General features: G+C 37.7%; 1 protein-coding gene across 1 annotated transcript in view; it reads left to right on the forward strand.

Moving 5' to 3' along the window:
• The first annotated feature begins 2,582 nt into the window (after positions 1-2,582).
• LOC113533554 (leucine-rich repeat and immunoglobulin-like domain-containing nogo receptor-interacting protein 3) overlaps positions 2,583-14,989 on the forward strand; it is a 44,359-nt gene continuing 31,952 nt past the window's right edge. The window contains exon 1 of the mRNA XM_026925767.3: positions 2,583-3,044. The gene's annotated coding sequence lies outside the window, so the exon portion shown is untranslated. The remainder of the gene's footprint in view (positions 3,045-14,989) is intronic.

A 14,989-nucleotide genomic window follows, 5' to 3' on the forward strand; every position in this document is an offset into this window, starting at 1 on the left:
GGATGGACTTTAAATGTCTTTGTGAAAGTAAGGCTGGCTTTTCTCTGGCAATCACTCTCAGAGAAAAACATATATAATTTCTGGATGGATAACAAAACAAACATACAGTGCAACTGGTTATACAGTATATACCTTTTATGACTGCACAAAAATTCAATGTCAAATAAACTTTTTGCGCAACAAGTGTGCTATAATGATGTTCATAAAAGATCAATGGAGTCATCATTAGGATTACATATTTAATCTCCTCATCCCTTAGTTTGATCAATCACATCTTATTTATAACAGGATTAACCTATTGGGATCATGCATTTTGTTTGTAAACCAGCTAGCTACATTCTGAGCTCAGGGTGACAGCCTGTGAAGTACTGGAGGTTTACTGCAGGACTAGAAAGAAAAATAGTCTACCTCCTACTTGTATCTATATTTATGTCCATTCAGAACACATCATCTTTTAAATCTGAGTAATATATTCATATTCGATTACATCCATATAGTAAATGTTACTCTGTATACCACACAGTAATAAATGGGGTTGTTCGTTTAGCCCAACTGCTGAGTTACACATACTGGGTAGGTTAGTTGGGGTATTTGTTCCATTATTGGGTTTATTTGGTAACAACCCAACATACTGGTTTAGATATTAACTGACAGAACTTGCTGATTTGATATTTCCTTAAAAATAAGGGTAGCTATATGTCTCCTGTGTGGTTGATTGATTTCAGGTAAAAGAGTAATGGCTCTCTTTAATATTCATAAATACATAAACTCATCCCAGTCAGTTATACATAGTTATAACAGACTTTATTTTTGTTAACTTATTAGCTTTGTTACTGTTGCACATATATACCAAAATAACCTCACAGTTGTTGACCCATTATGATAAAATTTAAATGAGTGTATTTTTACAAATAACGTTAACTTTTCTGTTAGTCGCCATTAATCTCTATTAAGACATTACAAGGTGTCCCAAAAGTCTCCATACATAGGGAACTATGTCTGCCAGCACCACATCGGTTGTGCCTTCGTCAGTGGATGTTTGTGGATGTCTACTTCTCGGTTGGTCTGCAACACTTCCTCTCTTTTTGAATTTGTTATGTTGTCAACAGTGCTGTATGTGATGAGCTTGCCATGTTTCCTGTTAAAGTCCATCGCAACCTTGTGACAGCTTCCCGATCCAGCCTTGAGAATGTTTTCAATTCTTTTGTCAAAGGCATTCTTAAAGTCTATCTGAAAAAAAAATATATATATAATATAAACTAAGTATGAAAAATTTTGGAAGACATTTTACTAAAAAGTGTTAATCTCCCCTGTGTATGGAAACTTTTGAGACATTTGGTAATGTTAGGCTAGCTACACTCAGCACATATTGGCTCATAGTTACAATTATAGCTAAAGCTGTGATGGGTTGTAAACACACCATTGCTGTCTTGACTGGTGCTCGAGGCTGCCTCTGTGCACACGTGTGACTACAGCAAAAACAAAGTTGTTGTTCCTCTCTCCACGGATCACTGGTCCGCGTATTTGATTTGGCACAGTTTTTACGCCGGACGCCCTTCCTGACCCAGCCGTCCCCAATGTTTATCCGGGCTTGGGACTGGCACTGAGAGCGCACTGTTGCATGCAACCCCAGTGGCTGGGGTTAGTTCCCCGGCCAGGAATCGAACAGGGGCCGCAGCGGTGAGAGCACTGTGGCCTAACCACTAGTCCTCCAGGGACCCACAGCTAAAACAAAGTATCTTTTTTAATAATAATAATAATAATAATAATAATAATAATAATAATAATAATAATAATAATGCACATTTTTTATCCAATAGGCTAGGTAGAGAAACATACCCAGTGCAGTGATTTAAAAATAACTCAATACTGGGAACTCACGCATACATACATACATATATATACACACAACAGAACATCCTCTATGCACATGCACTGCTCATGTTTTGCACATGTTTTATTATTGCTGCTACTACTATGTTTACACTGTTTACACTACCTCAGCTGTAATATTTGCACTACTGTCACTTTATCACTTTCAACAGGACTGTGTACTGGTCGGCGTCGTAGTTATGTACTGTCTGTTCTGTCTTGTGCTGTCTGCACGTGTTTGCACTTGTGCACTTTACGTTTAATTTATGTAATTTATGTAGTCCCCGTAGTTCTGTGTTGTTCTGTGTTGTCTTATGTGGCACCTTGGTCCTGGAGAAACGTTGTTTCGTTTCACTGTGTACTTGTATATGGCTGAAATGACAATAAACTCCACTTGACTTGACTTGACTTGACTTGACTTGGAAGGTGCAATATCAACCCTTAGTTGGGTTATTAGTTGGGTTCTTGTTAACCCAACAATTTTTATTTTTATTTTGCCTTTATCTGTTTACACGTAAACGTGTTAAAATAGTCTGAGAAAAACAGATCCGCTGTGGATGTGGGCAGGTGTAGCATCACATAAATGAACTATCTCTCCTTTTTTATCCACAAGCCCTAAACCAGTTTACGCTTTTACATCCCGGCTGCACTTGTGAGACGCTCCCTTTTATTCGAGTCGGCAGAGCGAACGGTGAAACGGTGAAAACACAGAGAGAGAGAGAGGGAGAGAGAGAGGGAGAAAGAGAGAGAGAGTCATTTTGTGGGAGGCTGAGAAAAGAGAGGAGCAGGCACATTTCCCACTCCCATTTTGTCATCTTTAATGTCCTTGCTATTTAACGAAGACTAGTTGCTACATCCCATTACACGTCTCACACACACACACACACACACACACACACACGCACACACCAGGCTGTAGGAGGAGGAGAGGACAGAGTGATTGGCATGTGGGGAAAACACACTTGCACCTACACACACCTGGAGCAGAGGAAAAACACGGACGCCGTCGCCTGACTTATGGAAAGAGGGAAAGAGGTGACCGGGAGCGCGCGACAACACACACACACACACACGCACACACACACACACACACGCACGCAAATACCTATACATACACACTCTCACTCCGACAGACAGATGTGGCGGGAGCAGGAGGCACGCTCCAGCTGTTGGTGAGTAAAGTTCTTTTTCTTTTCTTCTCTTTCTCTCCTAAACACATAGCTTCCCAGGTAACCATGTTAAAAAGTTAAATTCATGCTAAACACGTCAGTCACTTGAGGTAATTCTGTAGAATCCACAACACAGCCTGGATGACAGCTGCTGTGGTTATGGTTGTGTGTCTGCCCAGGAATAATCACAGGTTATTGATCACTTGATCATTTGTCCAGTTGTGCAACAACTGGATGAGAAGGTCAGATGCAAAGGTAATATAGTGGATCGATCGAATGACCTGAGAGGTACCTTTGTGTAATTAAGAGAGCTGAAACTACACTAAACACACCAGGGTGTTGGACTGTAGTGAGATCTTTAGGCATGTTTTGGTGTGGAGTTGGTTAGATATGACAGTATGATATCAGTATCACAGCATTTTACACCATTATGCACTTTTTTGACATCATGGGTATCATCAGGTGATATTGAGATTGAATGTTGAAATCTACTTGTGTACTAATACAATAATTTCATCATTTTCAAGATTAAAATCATTTCTTTTTCTAGATGTTAACTTCACCATAAAACATAATTCAGTAACTACTATAAATTATTCAGTAATGACAGACTGGACTGAATGGCAGCTCCTGGAAGTTTAAGGGCTTACATAAATATAAGTAAATAAAGCATTGTTCAGCATTATAAATGTGCCGTTCCTGGTTTGCTGACACTTTGTAAACAATCCTAAATGTCAAATATATATCAAATACATACATATCAAATACATCTAAAATCTTTATTTCAGTATTTTTTAATGACATTATTTTTTAAATGTTTCCCACAGCCTAGTTGGACGACATTACTCATATAAACTAACACGGTCCCATAATATCCGAATCAACTACAGATCAGAACGTTCATAGAGTTGTTCTGGATTGATCAATGTTCCTGTAAGGGCTTAAACACTCTGATCTTTTTTAATCACTCTGCTCCTCTACTCAGCATTAGTCTAAAGTTCTAGTGAATGTTATGTTGCCTAATCCATGGGCTGCTTTTTGCATGGTCTGCATCCACTTCCTTGTCTTTAATGCTGTGTTAAGAGACAAGTTTACTATTTCTGATTATTTTACCATCTATTTTGTGACATTGCTCACTGGATGTTGTTTCCCCTTGATCATTATTGTACAGATTGGCTGGTTTTGAGGAGTAGAATTAAGAAAAATGTCCAAATATGTCAGTTTTAAAACATTTGCAGTATGTGGCTCAAGATGTTATTTAGTATGGCTGCAAAATTAATCATATATTCATCATGGTCATAATCTTATGAAGTGAGGAATAAGACATGACAGGGTATGCTGTTATTGAAAAATAATCAAGTACTCCTGCAAATTTGATTATCCCAAAGTGTTTGTTTCTGTAATTTATATTTAATCAGTTTATAGTTACTTTTAATGTTGTGAAACATCCACAGAACAAGTTCCTGTTATCGCTTGTGTTATAAACGGATATACACAGAGTCATTCCCTTTCTTGAAGTTAATAAGACAAAACTCAGCTTGTCATGTTACTGAGATACCACAAAGTGCAAAAGTTCTTTCTCCTGAAATCTTGCCCATATCAGAAAATGTAAAATTACACCTTTACCTCTGACTATCACAAAGCGCTGACACTGGAGACTCCTTCTGAAAATGCTAAATAAACATCTCCTCACAGAAAGCTTCATTATGGCAATGATTACACAAGTTTTTAAATTCATCTTTAGTATGTTTTCTTTCAATGCCATACATGTCCCTGTGTAAGCTGTTACTTAAATGGTAACTTATGATGAGCGCGTTACAATACAGTAAACCTATGATTCTGTTCGAAATGCTGATATTGTTAAGCTTAGTTAAGATAGCTGTTTGACTGAAATCATGAGCTCCACATTCACGTTTTAACTGTTTACTTGATTGTATACTGTGTTAGCTTGCTCATTTATTTATTGATTGATTGATTGATTGATTGATTTATAGTTAGAGTTTAGTAGATATACGTAATTAAAGATGGGGTGTGCAATTTTTAAGTCAGAACACTTTTTATAATAATTGGTGATGTTGACCTCATTCTGGCAGCTGTCAATAAAATATTAGATAAAATATTAAGTAAGAAAATATTTTATTGCAAAATAAAATATTAAATAAGAGATTAAAAAATAAAGAGTCTATAAAGGAAAAAAAAACAAATAATGTCCACTATAAATAAGTCCAAGCAATCAGGACAAAGAGGCATCTCCAATCCAGAAAGCTCCGCCCCTTGCACTAACACTGAGGTGTTGTACCTGTGTTTTGGAGGTGTGGCGTTCGGAGGAATAATAGAGTGATTTGCCGTTTTGTATGTTAACTTTCACTAAAATCGTTGACTGCACCTTTAATGTGAATTTAAGAAAATGTCTTACTCATTCAGTTATAAATTATATCTACAGTATTCTGCTTATTATGGTGGAATTCTGTTGCAAGATCTCGGTCACTGGAGAGTGTGTGAAAAGTGGAAAACTGTAGGATTTATAATGTGTATTATCATGAAAAGCAGACAATCGTTTGATCCAGATTGTGCCTTGTATATTTAATCGATCACAAAGGATGCATAAGCAAACAGAGACACATGACACAGCATGTAGGCACAGCATGGATCTATACAGAAATCCAGATGCACCTTGCATTTAAATTAGTCAGTTTACATGTTTATTGTCCATTTAATATGAGCATCGAATTAAAATAGACTGCGTAAACTTTGCCCTTGTAAAATGTAAGATCTTTACTTACACAGAATAAGCCTGACTAATACACACGTAAATAATGAGTATGTGTGAGTAAATAATAAGTTTGTCCTTTGGGAGATAAGGTGTTTTCAAATCAAAGTCTAATTTGTAAGAACATTGTGTATTTCAGCTGTGGCTTTATTAATTGCTGCCGTAATAACAGACTCATTATGGCGGCCATCCAAAACTCTGGTCCTGTTGGCGCCACTGTTCTGTACAAAACCAGCAAATTGCAGTGAATATAATACATTGTTTATTGTTCTGATTAGCCAGACAGAACATGTCAACAAATTGTGTATCCACTTCCTGTGGAAAGGGTATGCATCCTAAGTGTTCCTGAGTGTAGGAGTATAGGAGTAGGAAGGAAAAGCATGTGTGTGATTTCTGGATATCATGTGTCACATCCTTTCTTGCACTAGTCCATTTCCTATGTCTGGGTTCCATAATGCCAGGCGGAGTGTGTGGTGCGGCACACCTTGTCTGTTTGGCCTTAGGCCTAATGAGTACACTATCATCCCAAGTCTGGGCATACACACCCGTTTGTCTGTTCCAGTGGGGCTTTTAAACTGTTTTCAGGATTTGCATGAAATCAGAACGATGACAGACCTCCTACGTGCGCCATGCAGTAACTCTTCCTGGCATTATTAACACTGGCTGCGTGGGTTTCTATTCAGTTCAGTCCGTGTTATTGACTTGTGCACTTTAGAAGGATGTGGGTGTGAGAGACTTGCCTGAAGGCAGTGTGTATGAGAAAATCTTCTGCCTGCTATTATTCAATTCATTATTATTCATTGTTTCACTATTGCTCTCTCTATCTCTCTTTATATATATATATATATATATATATATATATATATATATATATATATATATATATATATATATATATATATATATACACTCCTGGGCAAAAAAATGGCAAAATATTAAGGTATTAATGGTTTTAACAACAAATCATTGGTCAGGAAATTAACAAGAATCAAACGAATAGATAAAGGAGGTTAATATGGGAGCTTTTCCCTTTGATTTCCTTACATGTTAAAGCCTTGTGGCCCTTGATGGGCTGCATCAGGTTTATATTCCCATATAATGACTAATCTTTTAAGGAAAAAAAAACATCCCAGAAGATATTTTTTGGAAAATGTTGTACACCCAGACATATGGTAGTTTGAATTCTACATCAAACATTTTAATTTTAATCATCATCATTTTAACCTTCGTGCACAAGAAGACCATATAAGTGAATTTCCCTGTTTCCAATTTTTCCCCAGACAGTTCACTGCAGCAAAAGTAAATGAGCAAATGCTGGCACAGGAGGTCTTAGTAGTGCATTTGTTTAATTCTGGCTAATTTTCTGATGAAGACCATTAAAAACCTAATATCTGCCATTTTGGGCTTGGCCTGTTTTTTTGCCCAGGAGTATATATATATATATATATATATATATATATATATATATGTATATATATATATGAAGATCCCTATAATCTCTAAAAAATTTAAAGTGAGTGGGACAATCGGAGAGTGAAGGAAACATGGAAAGCTGCTTAGTAACTGAGAAATCAATTACATGGACAGCAGTTGAGTGTTTTTAACGTTTGGCCAAGAAGCTAATTGAAATTAAGGCAGTGCAGTTGTAGCGGATAGACAATTAACCCTTTAAATTCCCAAGAGTCTCATAACATACTCTCATAAAACTGCACATCTTTATTAGTTTAATTGTAGTTACTGAATAATATCCTTTAAGTTGAATAACTGAATAATAAAACTGTAACTGTAAATGGTTAACCAGTAGAAGGAAAATGTGATTCACTTTATATCTGGCAGAAAAAGAAACCTTGAAGCATTGCTGTTGTGGTAGCTTTACACTCCCTAAAGTTAACCTAAAGCAAAACAGGGGAAACTGAAGCTTGATGATTAACATTCATTAATGTTAACTATAAGGTTGTGTAAGATCCTTAACTCTTCACTGCTCAGCTGTATACACGGACTGGATTCTGCCTCAATCGCATGTTGCTTCCCAAATGAATAACTGCAGAGGTTTAGCTATAGCGTTTATGATTTCTGTCCCCTTGCTATGGTGATATATGAGCCACTTGAAAACTTTTCTACTTTTTCAGCTAAAGTAGCAGTCAGACCAAACATGAATACAATTCCCCTTGCAGATATAGCAATTCACTGAAGGGGAAAGGACGTGAGACATAAAATTCACATTTGTTTCTGGTAGCGTTTACTTTTGCTTCACGCCAACTTTATGTAGGTGAACTTTGACCTGTGAATTCATGATCCTCGGTCTTGTACGCTAGTAGAAAACAAGGGTGGGACTGTGGTCTGTTTGGTCATTAAAATGGTGGTGGTTAGGGTTTGGCTGGTCAGATGGCTGGTCAGTACCTGGCTAACTCTTGTGGTCAGTTATGATGTTAGCAAAAGCATGTTTCCTCATAGTCTTACATTCAAAACTAGCAGGATTTTCTAAAGGGGCACTACTTTTCCCATTCTAAGATGGTGGCAACATCCAATGACATTGAAAGATATGCCTTGCTAACACTTCTAACAGTTTCTAGTGACATGTGTCACATGACATTTGCAACTCAGGTTATAAACTCAAATAAAATTGTTGACTTCCCAGGAATTAAGCATACTATGAACCCAATACGGGTATGAATTCACGGTATGTATTTCTGAGTGGACATTTTTATTGAAATTATAAGGGGGTTTAATTTATCTTATAACTGGTGTGAGCTACATGAGCAGTATTTTTGTGCAGAATCCAAACCAATTTTCCCAGCTAAGAACTGGCAATCTTTTTTGGAATGGTCCCAGGATTAGGCAATAGAAAGGGCCATGTCACAGCTACTACTGATGCTTAATAAACCAGACCAGGGTTTGTGTATGCCTACATTGTCTTTTCAGTATAAATTTAGGCAGGTTTATCAACATTAATTATGATGTTTCAACCCATCTCTCTAATAAATAACCGCAGCCGTCCTCCTTTACTAAGCTCCTTAACCCACTTGCATTTAAAAGCATCATTTGGAGAAAAAAAAAAAAACAAGCGATGTCTCTTATTAGCATCATTTTGTTAATCATTTCCACATCCAGGCTTTCAAGGGCACAAACAATCAAGCAAACCTCACTATGTGTGAGCACATGCCCTGAATCTCTGCACTAATTGTCTAATTCTTCGTTTAAAGTGTGAAACCAGCAGAGCATATGGGAATGACATGCATCAAGGTCAAGGCTTTATCTTTTCTTTGTTTTGGAGCAGCGACGGCAGCAAGAGACCGCCGTTACCATGGTGTTTACCCCATTACCCCCCTTCTCCCAGGGCCGGAGTTTAAAGCAGCATGGAAAACACATCTCTCACTCCGATTCAAAGTCAGATGGTTTTAGAATAAGATGAAATATCAAATGTATGTTCATCAATCTGTATAAAAGAAAAAAATTATTGAACAGATTTGATGATGTACGCTAAATTGCAGTGGGTGCTGCTGTTTTCGCTTTGGATTTGGATTTAGTATTATTTTTTAATGGCTAGCTTTTACCAGATAGCTGGTATTTTTAGATACAGAAAAATCAAGCTTCACACCTGGGTCAAACATGATTCACAAGCTCTCATGCAGCTCTGATCAATAATGCATTTGATTAATCATTAACCTATCAAAGGGGCAGGTGTCCGGTGGAAGGCGCTCGAGGGAAATTACACCCTCCATGGACATAATGCGAGTTGGATTCTGCGCTTTATGCTTGTAAGATTTATTCAATTGATTCAATTTTTAATGCCCTCTCAAAAATAGCACAGCCAGTCTGAGCCCCATCGCTCGGAGCCCTGGCTTCTAACTGAATGGCAGCAATCAGAGAGGGCAGTGTAGAAGTGCTGGGTTTAATAGGAATAGGTTTAGTAGGTTGCACTCCATTTATTCCTACAATATTCCTCAATTACACCATGCACCAGAAAGCAGTTCTTACTGTGCAGCACACGTAATTGTAAAATGCAGGAACACTGTGCATATACTGCATATGCTCTGTGTTTATGTGGTTTTCATCAAAGCTGCTGTCATTGTCACGTTTTCATTAGCAAGGGATTGGAGCTTAAAGCTCCAGGATGCTCTCTGATTAGCAGGGATGGCATTATTCTATCCCTTGTCAATCAGAGCGATACTATCCAATCACGATTGCCTGTGAGCTCTTGTATGCGGAAGATGGCAGTTATTTTCCTTCAAGTGCCCTGTGACTTAGAATATAGGATCTTTGACATTTAAATATGGAATATAAACACATCAGTGTCACTGCTTGGTTCAATATCCAGCTAACAGCAGTGCTTTTATCAGAAATGAACACAGCAAAAGGGGACAGGATGTGTAGTACACACTGTTTATAGAAAAAGATCAGCAATGATCTAATAAGGCAGCTAGTAAGTGCATGCAATGTTTAAAAATGCTCTGAAAATTTATGTAAATTAGCACTAAAGCAGCAAAAGACCTTCATCCGTCATTTCCCCAAACCCTTGAAAAAACAGCATAACTTCACTAATATCAGCAGACCAGAGTAAATGAAATGGGTTTAAGCCAGCTATTCAGGATACCTATTAGCTTTTGATTAGCTCCAGCCTACTAGTTTACTAGCGTACTAGCTATAATCCATATAGCTGATAGTAGCTGCTTAAATATATATTATAAATGCAAATTATAACCAAAACCATTGAAAAATGTTGCTTTTACTGGTAATGAGTGACATCTTGCACTTAAACTATAATCAAAGACAACCGGTAACATTAATGTAGCTAGCTAATGTTCTAATAGATTCTATTACTTAGCTAGCAAAGGTAGTTAGCTAGCTAGTCAGAAAGGGTATTACAGTGAAATGGTTGCTTTAATAAACACAGATTTTAGATTTATTTGTTAGCAGTTTTGACTATTTGAAATTTAAGATGTATATTTGCAAAATGTTTGTTAAAACAGCAGTAAATCTACAGCAGTGATTTTATACAGTAGTCCTGTAAAAGTACAGTTTTGCACTCTGTTTAAAAAATACAGTGTGGCATTATTGTAAACATATTTTATAGAACGAATGCTGTAAAGATTAATTACAGCAAGTACATGGAAACTGTGTGGTAATTTTACAGGGTCCTTTGTTTTTTTTTTTGTTTTTTTTTTTTTACAGTGCATCCAAACAATATGGTATAACTTGGTTCCTACATCTATATAATGAAAGATCCAAGTTTTGAGTATATATGTGAGGGTCTGCATGTGTTTAGGGCAGAGTATATATGACTCAGGCATAACTAGGACTCAGTAAACACCACTGCAGCATGACTACTTACAGAGCCATACTGTTTCTGTCCTCTGCCCTCATCATTCTGTCCTCTGTCACTTATTCCCTCATGATCTTTACCTTCTTCTGGGTAAGAAGTGACAGTGCTTTATTTTCCCCAATCCTCTCCCTTTCTCCTATCTCTCTTTCCTGTCACATGTAGTAGCCTACAGTTCTCCCATGACACCAGTGGAGTCTTTTCCTTACTGTACTTTTTTTTTTTTTTTTTACAAAATATTTTCAGCACACAAGGCATTTTGACAGTGTGTGTGTGTGTGTGTGAAGTGAGAATTTAATCATGAAGGCCTAGGGGAAGCTGGTGTACTATACAGACGATCGTTCTGCTACATCGTTCAGCAGCGACGGATTGTGTGTCGCACCCCATCCTCTATCATGGAGGAGCTTCCAGTGTTTTTATAGTGATGTAAGGACATCACCTCTGACTCACTGAGCCACAAATTTGGAATTTATGTGAGAGAGAGATTGCTGAACCTTGTGTATTATGTCGTGAGGGGGCGGATCCTCAGGTATTAGTTCTACATCAGCGTGTCAATGTTTCTCTCTCTCTCTCTCACACACACACACACACATACACACACAAAACCTTGAACCTATAGGCACACGCATTTATTCTCTTCACCTTACATAAGAACCAACAGCCTCTTACATTCACACATACTTCAATAGACAGGCGATACTGCCAAAAAAAACACGCTCGCACGCACTCACACACAAAGTGTGTTTGAACTCAGCCACCCTTCCAGATCTGCATCGGCGCTGTTTAATAGGGGAGAGACGCTGGGAATTAGCTATGACTAAGTGCAGAGAAATTCCAATCAAAATATGCTAATGCATTATGTAAAAAAAAAAATGCTGGTTAGCACAAAAATCCGTTTTTTCTGAATCCTATGCAATGATATTTATCTAGGCCATGAATGCATGTGCCACAAAAATGGCTAAAAAGATAATCATGATTATTTTTGTTTAATATTAGCACCTTTAGGAACAAAATAGTTGAATTGCATCTTTTCATTTTAAATAGACAGACAGCAGGTTGTTACACTGTTATTTCAGTTGAATAAGAAATCTGAAAAAAATAAATAAATACTGGCTTATCATTGCCTTACACTGCGCCTTAGTTTAATTAAATGTGTAGCATGCAGGTAGATAGATTGATTGATAGATTTATTGATTAGCTGCATACTGTGGAGGTCTACCAAACATATAGTTAAACATTGTACATGAAGAGTTTGATAAAAAAAAAATTAAAAACTGATAATCAACATTAGCCGATGTTTCACTGAGAAAGCCAAAAAGGTTAGCGTAATTAAAACACATTTAATTTTATACTATGTACATACTATTTAGTAGGTAACTATGTGGTACATTTCTCATACATACACATAGTAACATGAAAACTTGTGCAGCAGTACTACAATGAAATAATTAATCCTAATTCAATAGGTAATAATGTTATACTTGCAAATAATACGGGTTACATAATTTGAAAATTGAGTATGTAATTAATGTGAAAAAAATACCAGGGATACTTAAGCACTTAAAGCCCCCGGAGACACAGTTTGACGGTTTAAAAATATTTGCGATACTATATTTGTGATCTGTCATTATAAAGGTAGAGTCAGGAAATATATATCAATATAATTTATTTATTTTTGGCTTAATTATAATTAAACCAATTTTTCTGCCTGTTCAGAACTGTGAACAGAATGGCATACTGATTGACAGTTGTGTCTCAATGGAAACATAAACAACTCATCAACAGTGCTAGTGCTAGAAAAGTGTGTAGAATTGGCCACTACATGATTTTTCTTTTACATGTGCGCCATGAACTTCACACAGTGTGTTGGTGTATTTTGCACATATTTCTACTGGCACTGTGCATGTCGTTTTTGGTTTAATAAAATAGATTGTTAAACCACTCGTCTTCAACAATGACTTTGAGATTAAGTTGATGTAAATAATTGTCACTGACATTGACTTAGTGAAAAAACAGAGTCAACATTAATACAGTTCTGATATTAGGAGCGGTCCAGAGTGTATTCCTGCCTCATGCCCAGTGTTCCCAGGATAGGCTCTGGTCCCACCGCAGCCCTGATGAGGATAAAGCTGTTACTGAAAGTGAGTGAGTTCTGATATTGGTGTAATATCTAAATCAAAAGTATGAGATCTGGGTATTCCTTCACAGCTCTTTTTTTCAAACTACATGCTCTTATCGCTGTTAACGTCTGCCATCTCTGTGCTGAGCCTGAGACTCTCTCCGTCAGAGCGAGGAGAGGAAGGAGAGAGGATGAGGAGAGAGCAAGAAGTGAGAAACGACAGCTCCAGTTTTAAAACAGCACAAATTGCGTCAAGCATGAATGTCATGATCATACTTTTAGTGCAGAAAGTGCTGAATTATTCATAGAAGATGGCTTGCATGTATGAGACAGGGAATCAGAGCTGGATTTTTGACTCTGTGAAATTGATGACAGAGGGAGAGGAGTGCACAAGAGGAGGGAGAAGAGACAGAGGGATTTGGAGCAAGATAAGAGAACAGAAACAAAGGCAAAAGACAGAGAACAATCCAGGGATGAACGCTTTCTGTAGACGAACAGAGGGCTAACAGAAAAGACAGAAGGGACTGGCTAAGAGCTTCTGCTCCTTAAAGACAAAGATGTTACCTCTATAATAACCATTGGGGATAGACACACTGTCTATATATTGTCATGTGAGTATATATATATATATATATATATATATATATATATATATATATATATATATATACTCACATGGCAATATAGTGTGTGTGATACAGATATATATATATATAAGAGACAGTTCACTTTATTAGGAACGCCTGTACACCTGCACATTCATGAAGTTATCTAATCAACCAATCATGTGGCAGCAGCACAATGCATACAGTTATGCAGATACAGGTCAAGAGCTTCAGTTAATGTTCACATCAAACATCAGAATGGGGAAAAAGTTTGATCTCTGTGACTTTTTACTGTGGCATGGCTGTTGGTGCCAGATGGCTGGTTTGCGTATTGCAGAAACTGCTGATCTCCTGGGATTTTCACACACAACAGTCTCTAGAGTTTACACAGAATTTTTCCGCATACTGATGTTTGACGTAAACATTACCTGAAGCTCTTGACCTGTATCTGCATGATTTTATGCATTGTGTTGCTGCCACAAGACTGGCTGATTAGATAACTAAGATTAAAACCACCTGCCTAATATTGTGTAGGTCCCCCTTGTGCCACCTAAACAGCTCTGACCCATTGAGGCATGGACTCCACAAGACCTCTGAAGGTGTGCTGTGGCATCTGGCACCAAGACTGTAGCAGCAGATTCTTTAAGTCCTGTAATTTGCGATGTGGAGCCTCCATGGATCGGACTTGTTAGTCCAGCACATCCCACAGATGCTCGATCAGATTGAGATCTGGGGAATTTGGGGGCCAAGTCAGCACCTTGAACTCTTTGTCACGTCCCTCAAACCATTCCTGAACAATTTTTGCAGTGTGGCAGGGCTCATTATCCTGCTGAAAGAGGCCACTGTCATTAGAGAATACTGTCGCCATGAAGAGGTGTACTTGGTCTGCAACAATGTTTAGGTAGGTGGTACGTGTCAAAGTAACATCCACATGAATGCCAAGACCCAAAGTTTCCCAGCTCTGACAGGTGTGTAGGTATGCAGCCCCATGCGCAGCAAGTTGGAATGCACTGTGTGTTCTGACACCTTTCTATCATAGCTATCATTAACTTTTTCAGCAGTTTGTGCTACAGTAGCTCTTCTGTGGGATCAGACCATACAAGGTAGCCTTCACTCCCCGTGTGCATCACTGAG

This window comes from Pangasianodon hypophthalmus, chromosome 21 (assembly GCF_027358585.1).
Source record: "Pangasianodon hypophthalmus isolate fPanHyp1 chromosome 21, fPanHyp1.pri, whole genome shotgun sequence".
Taxonomy (NCBI): Eukaryota; Metazoa; Chordata; class Actinopteri; order Siluriformes; family Pangasiidae; genus Pangasianodon; species Pangasianodon hypophthalmus.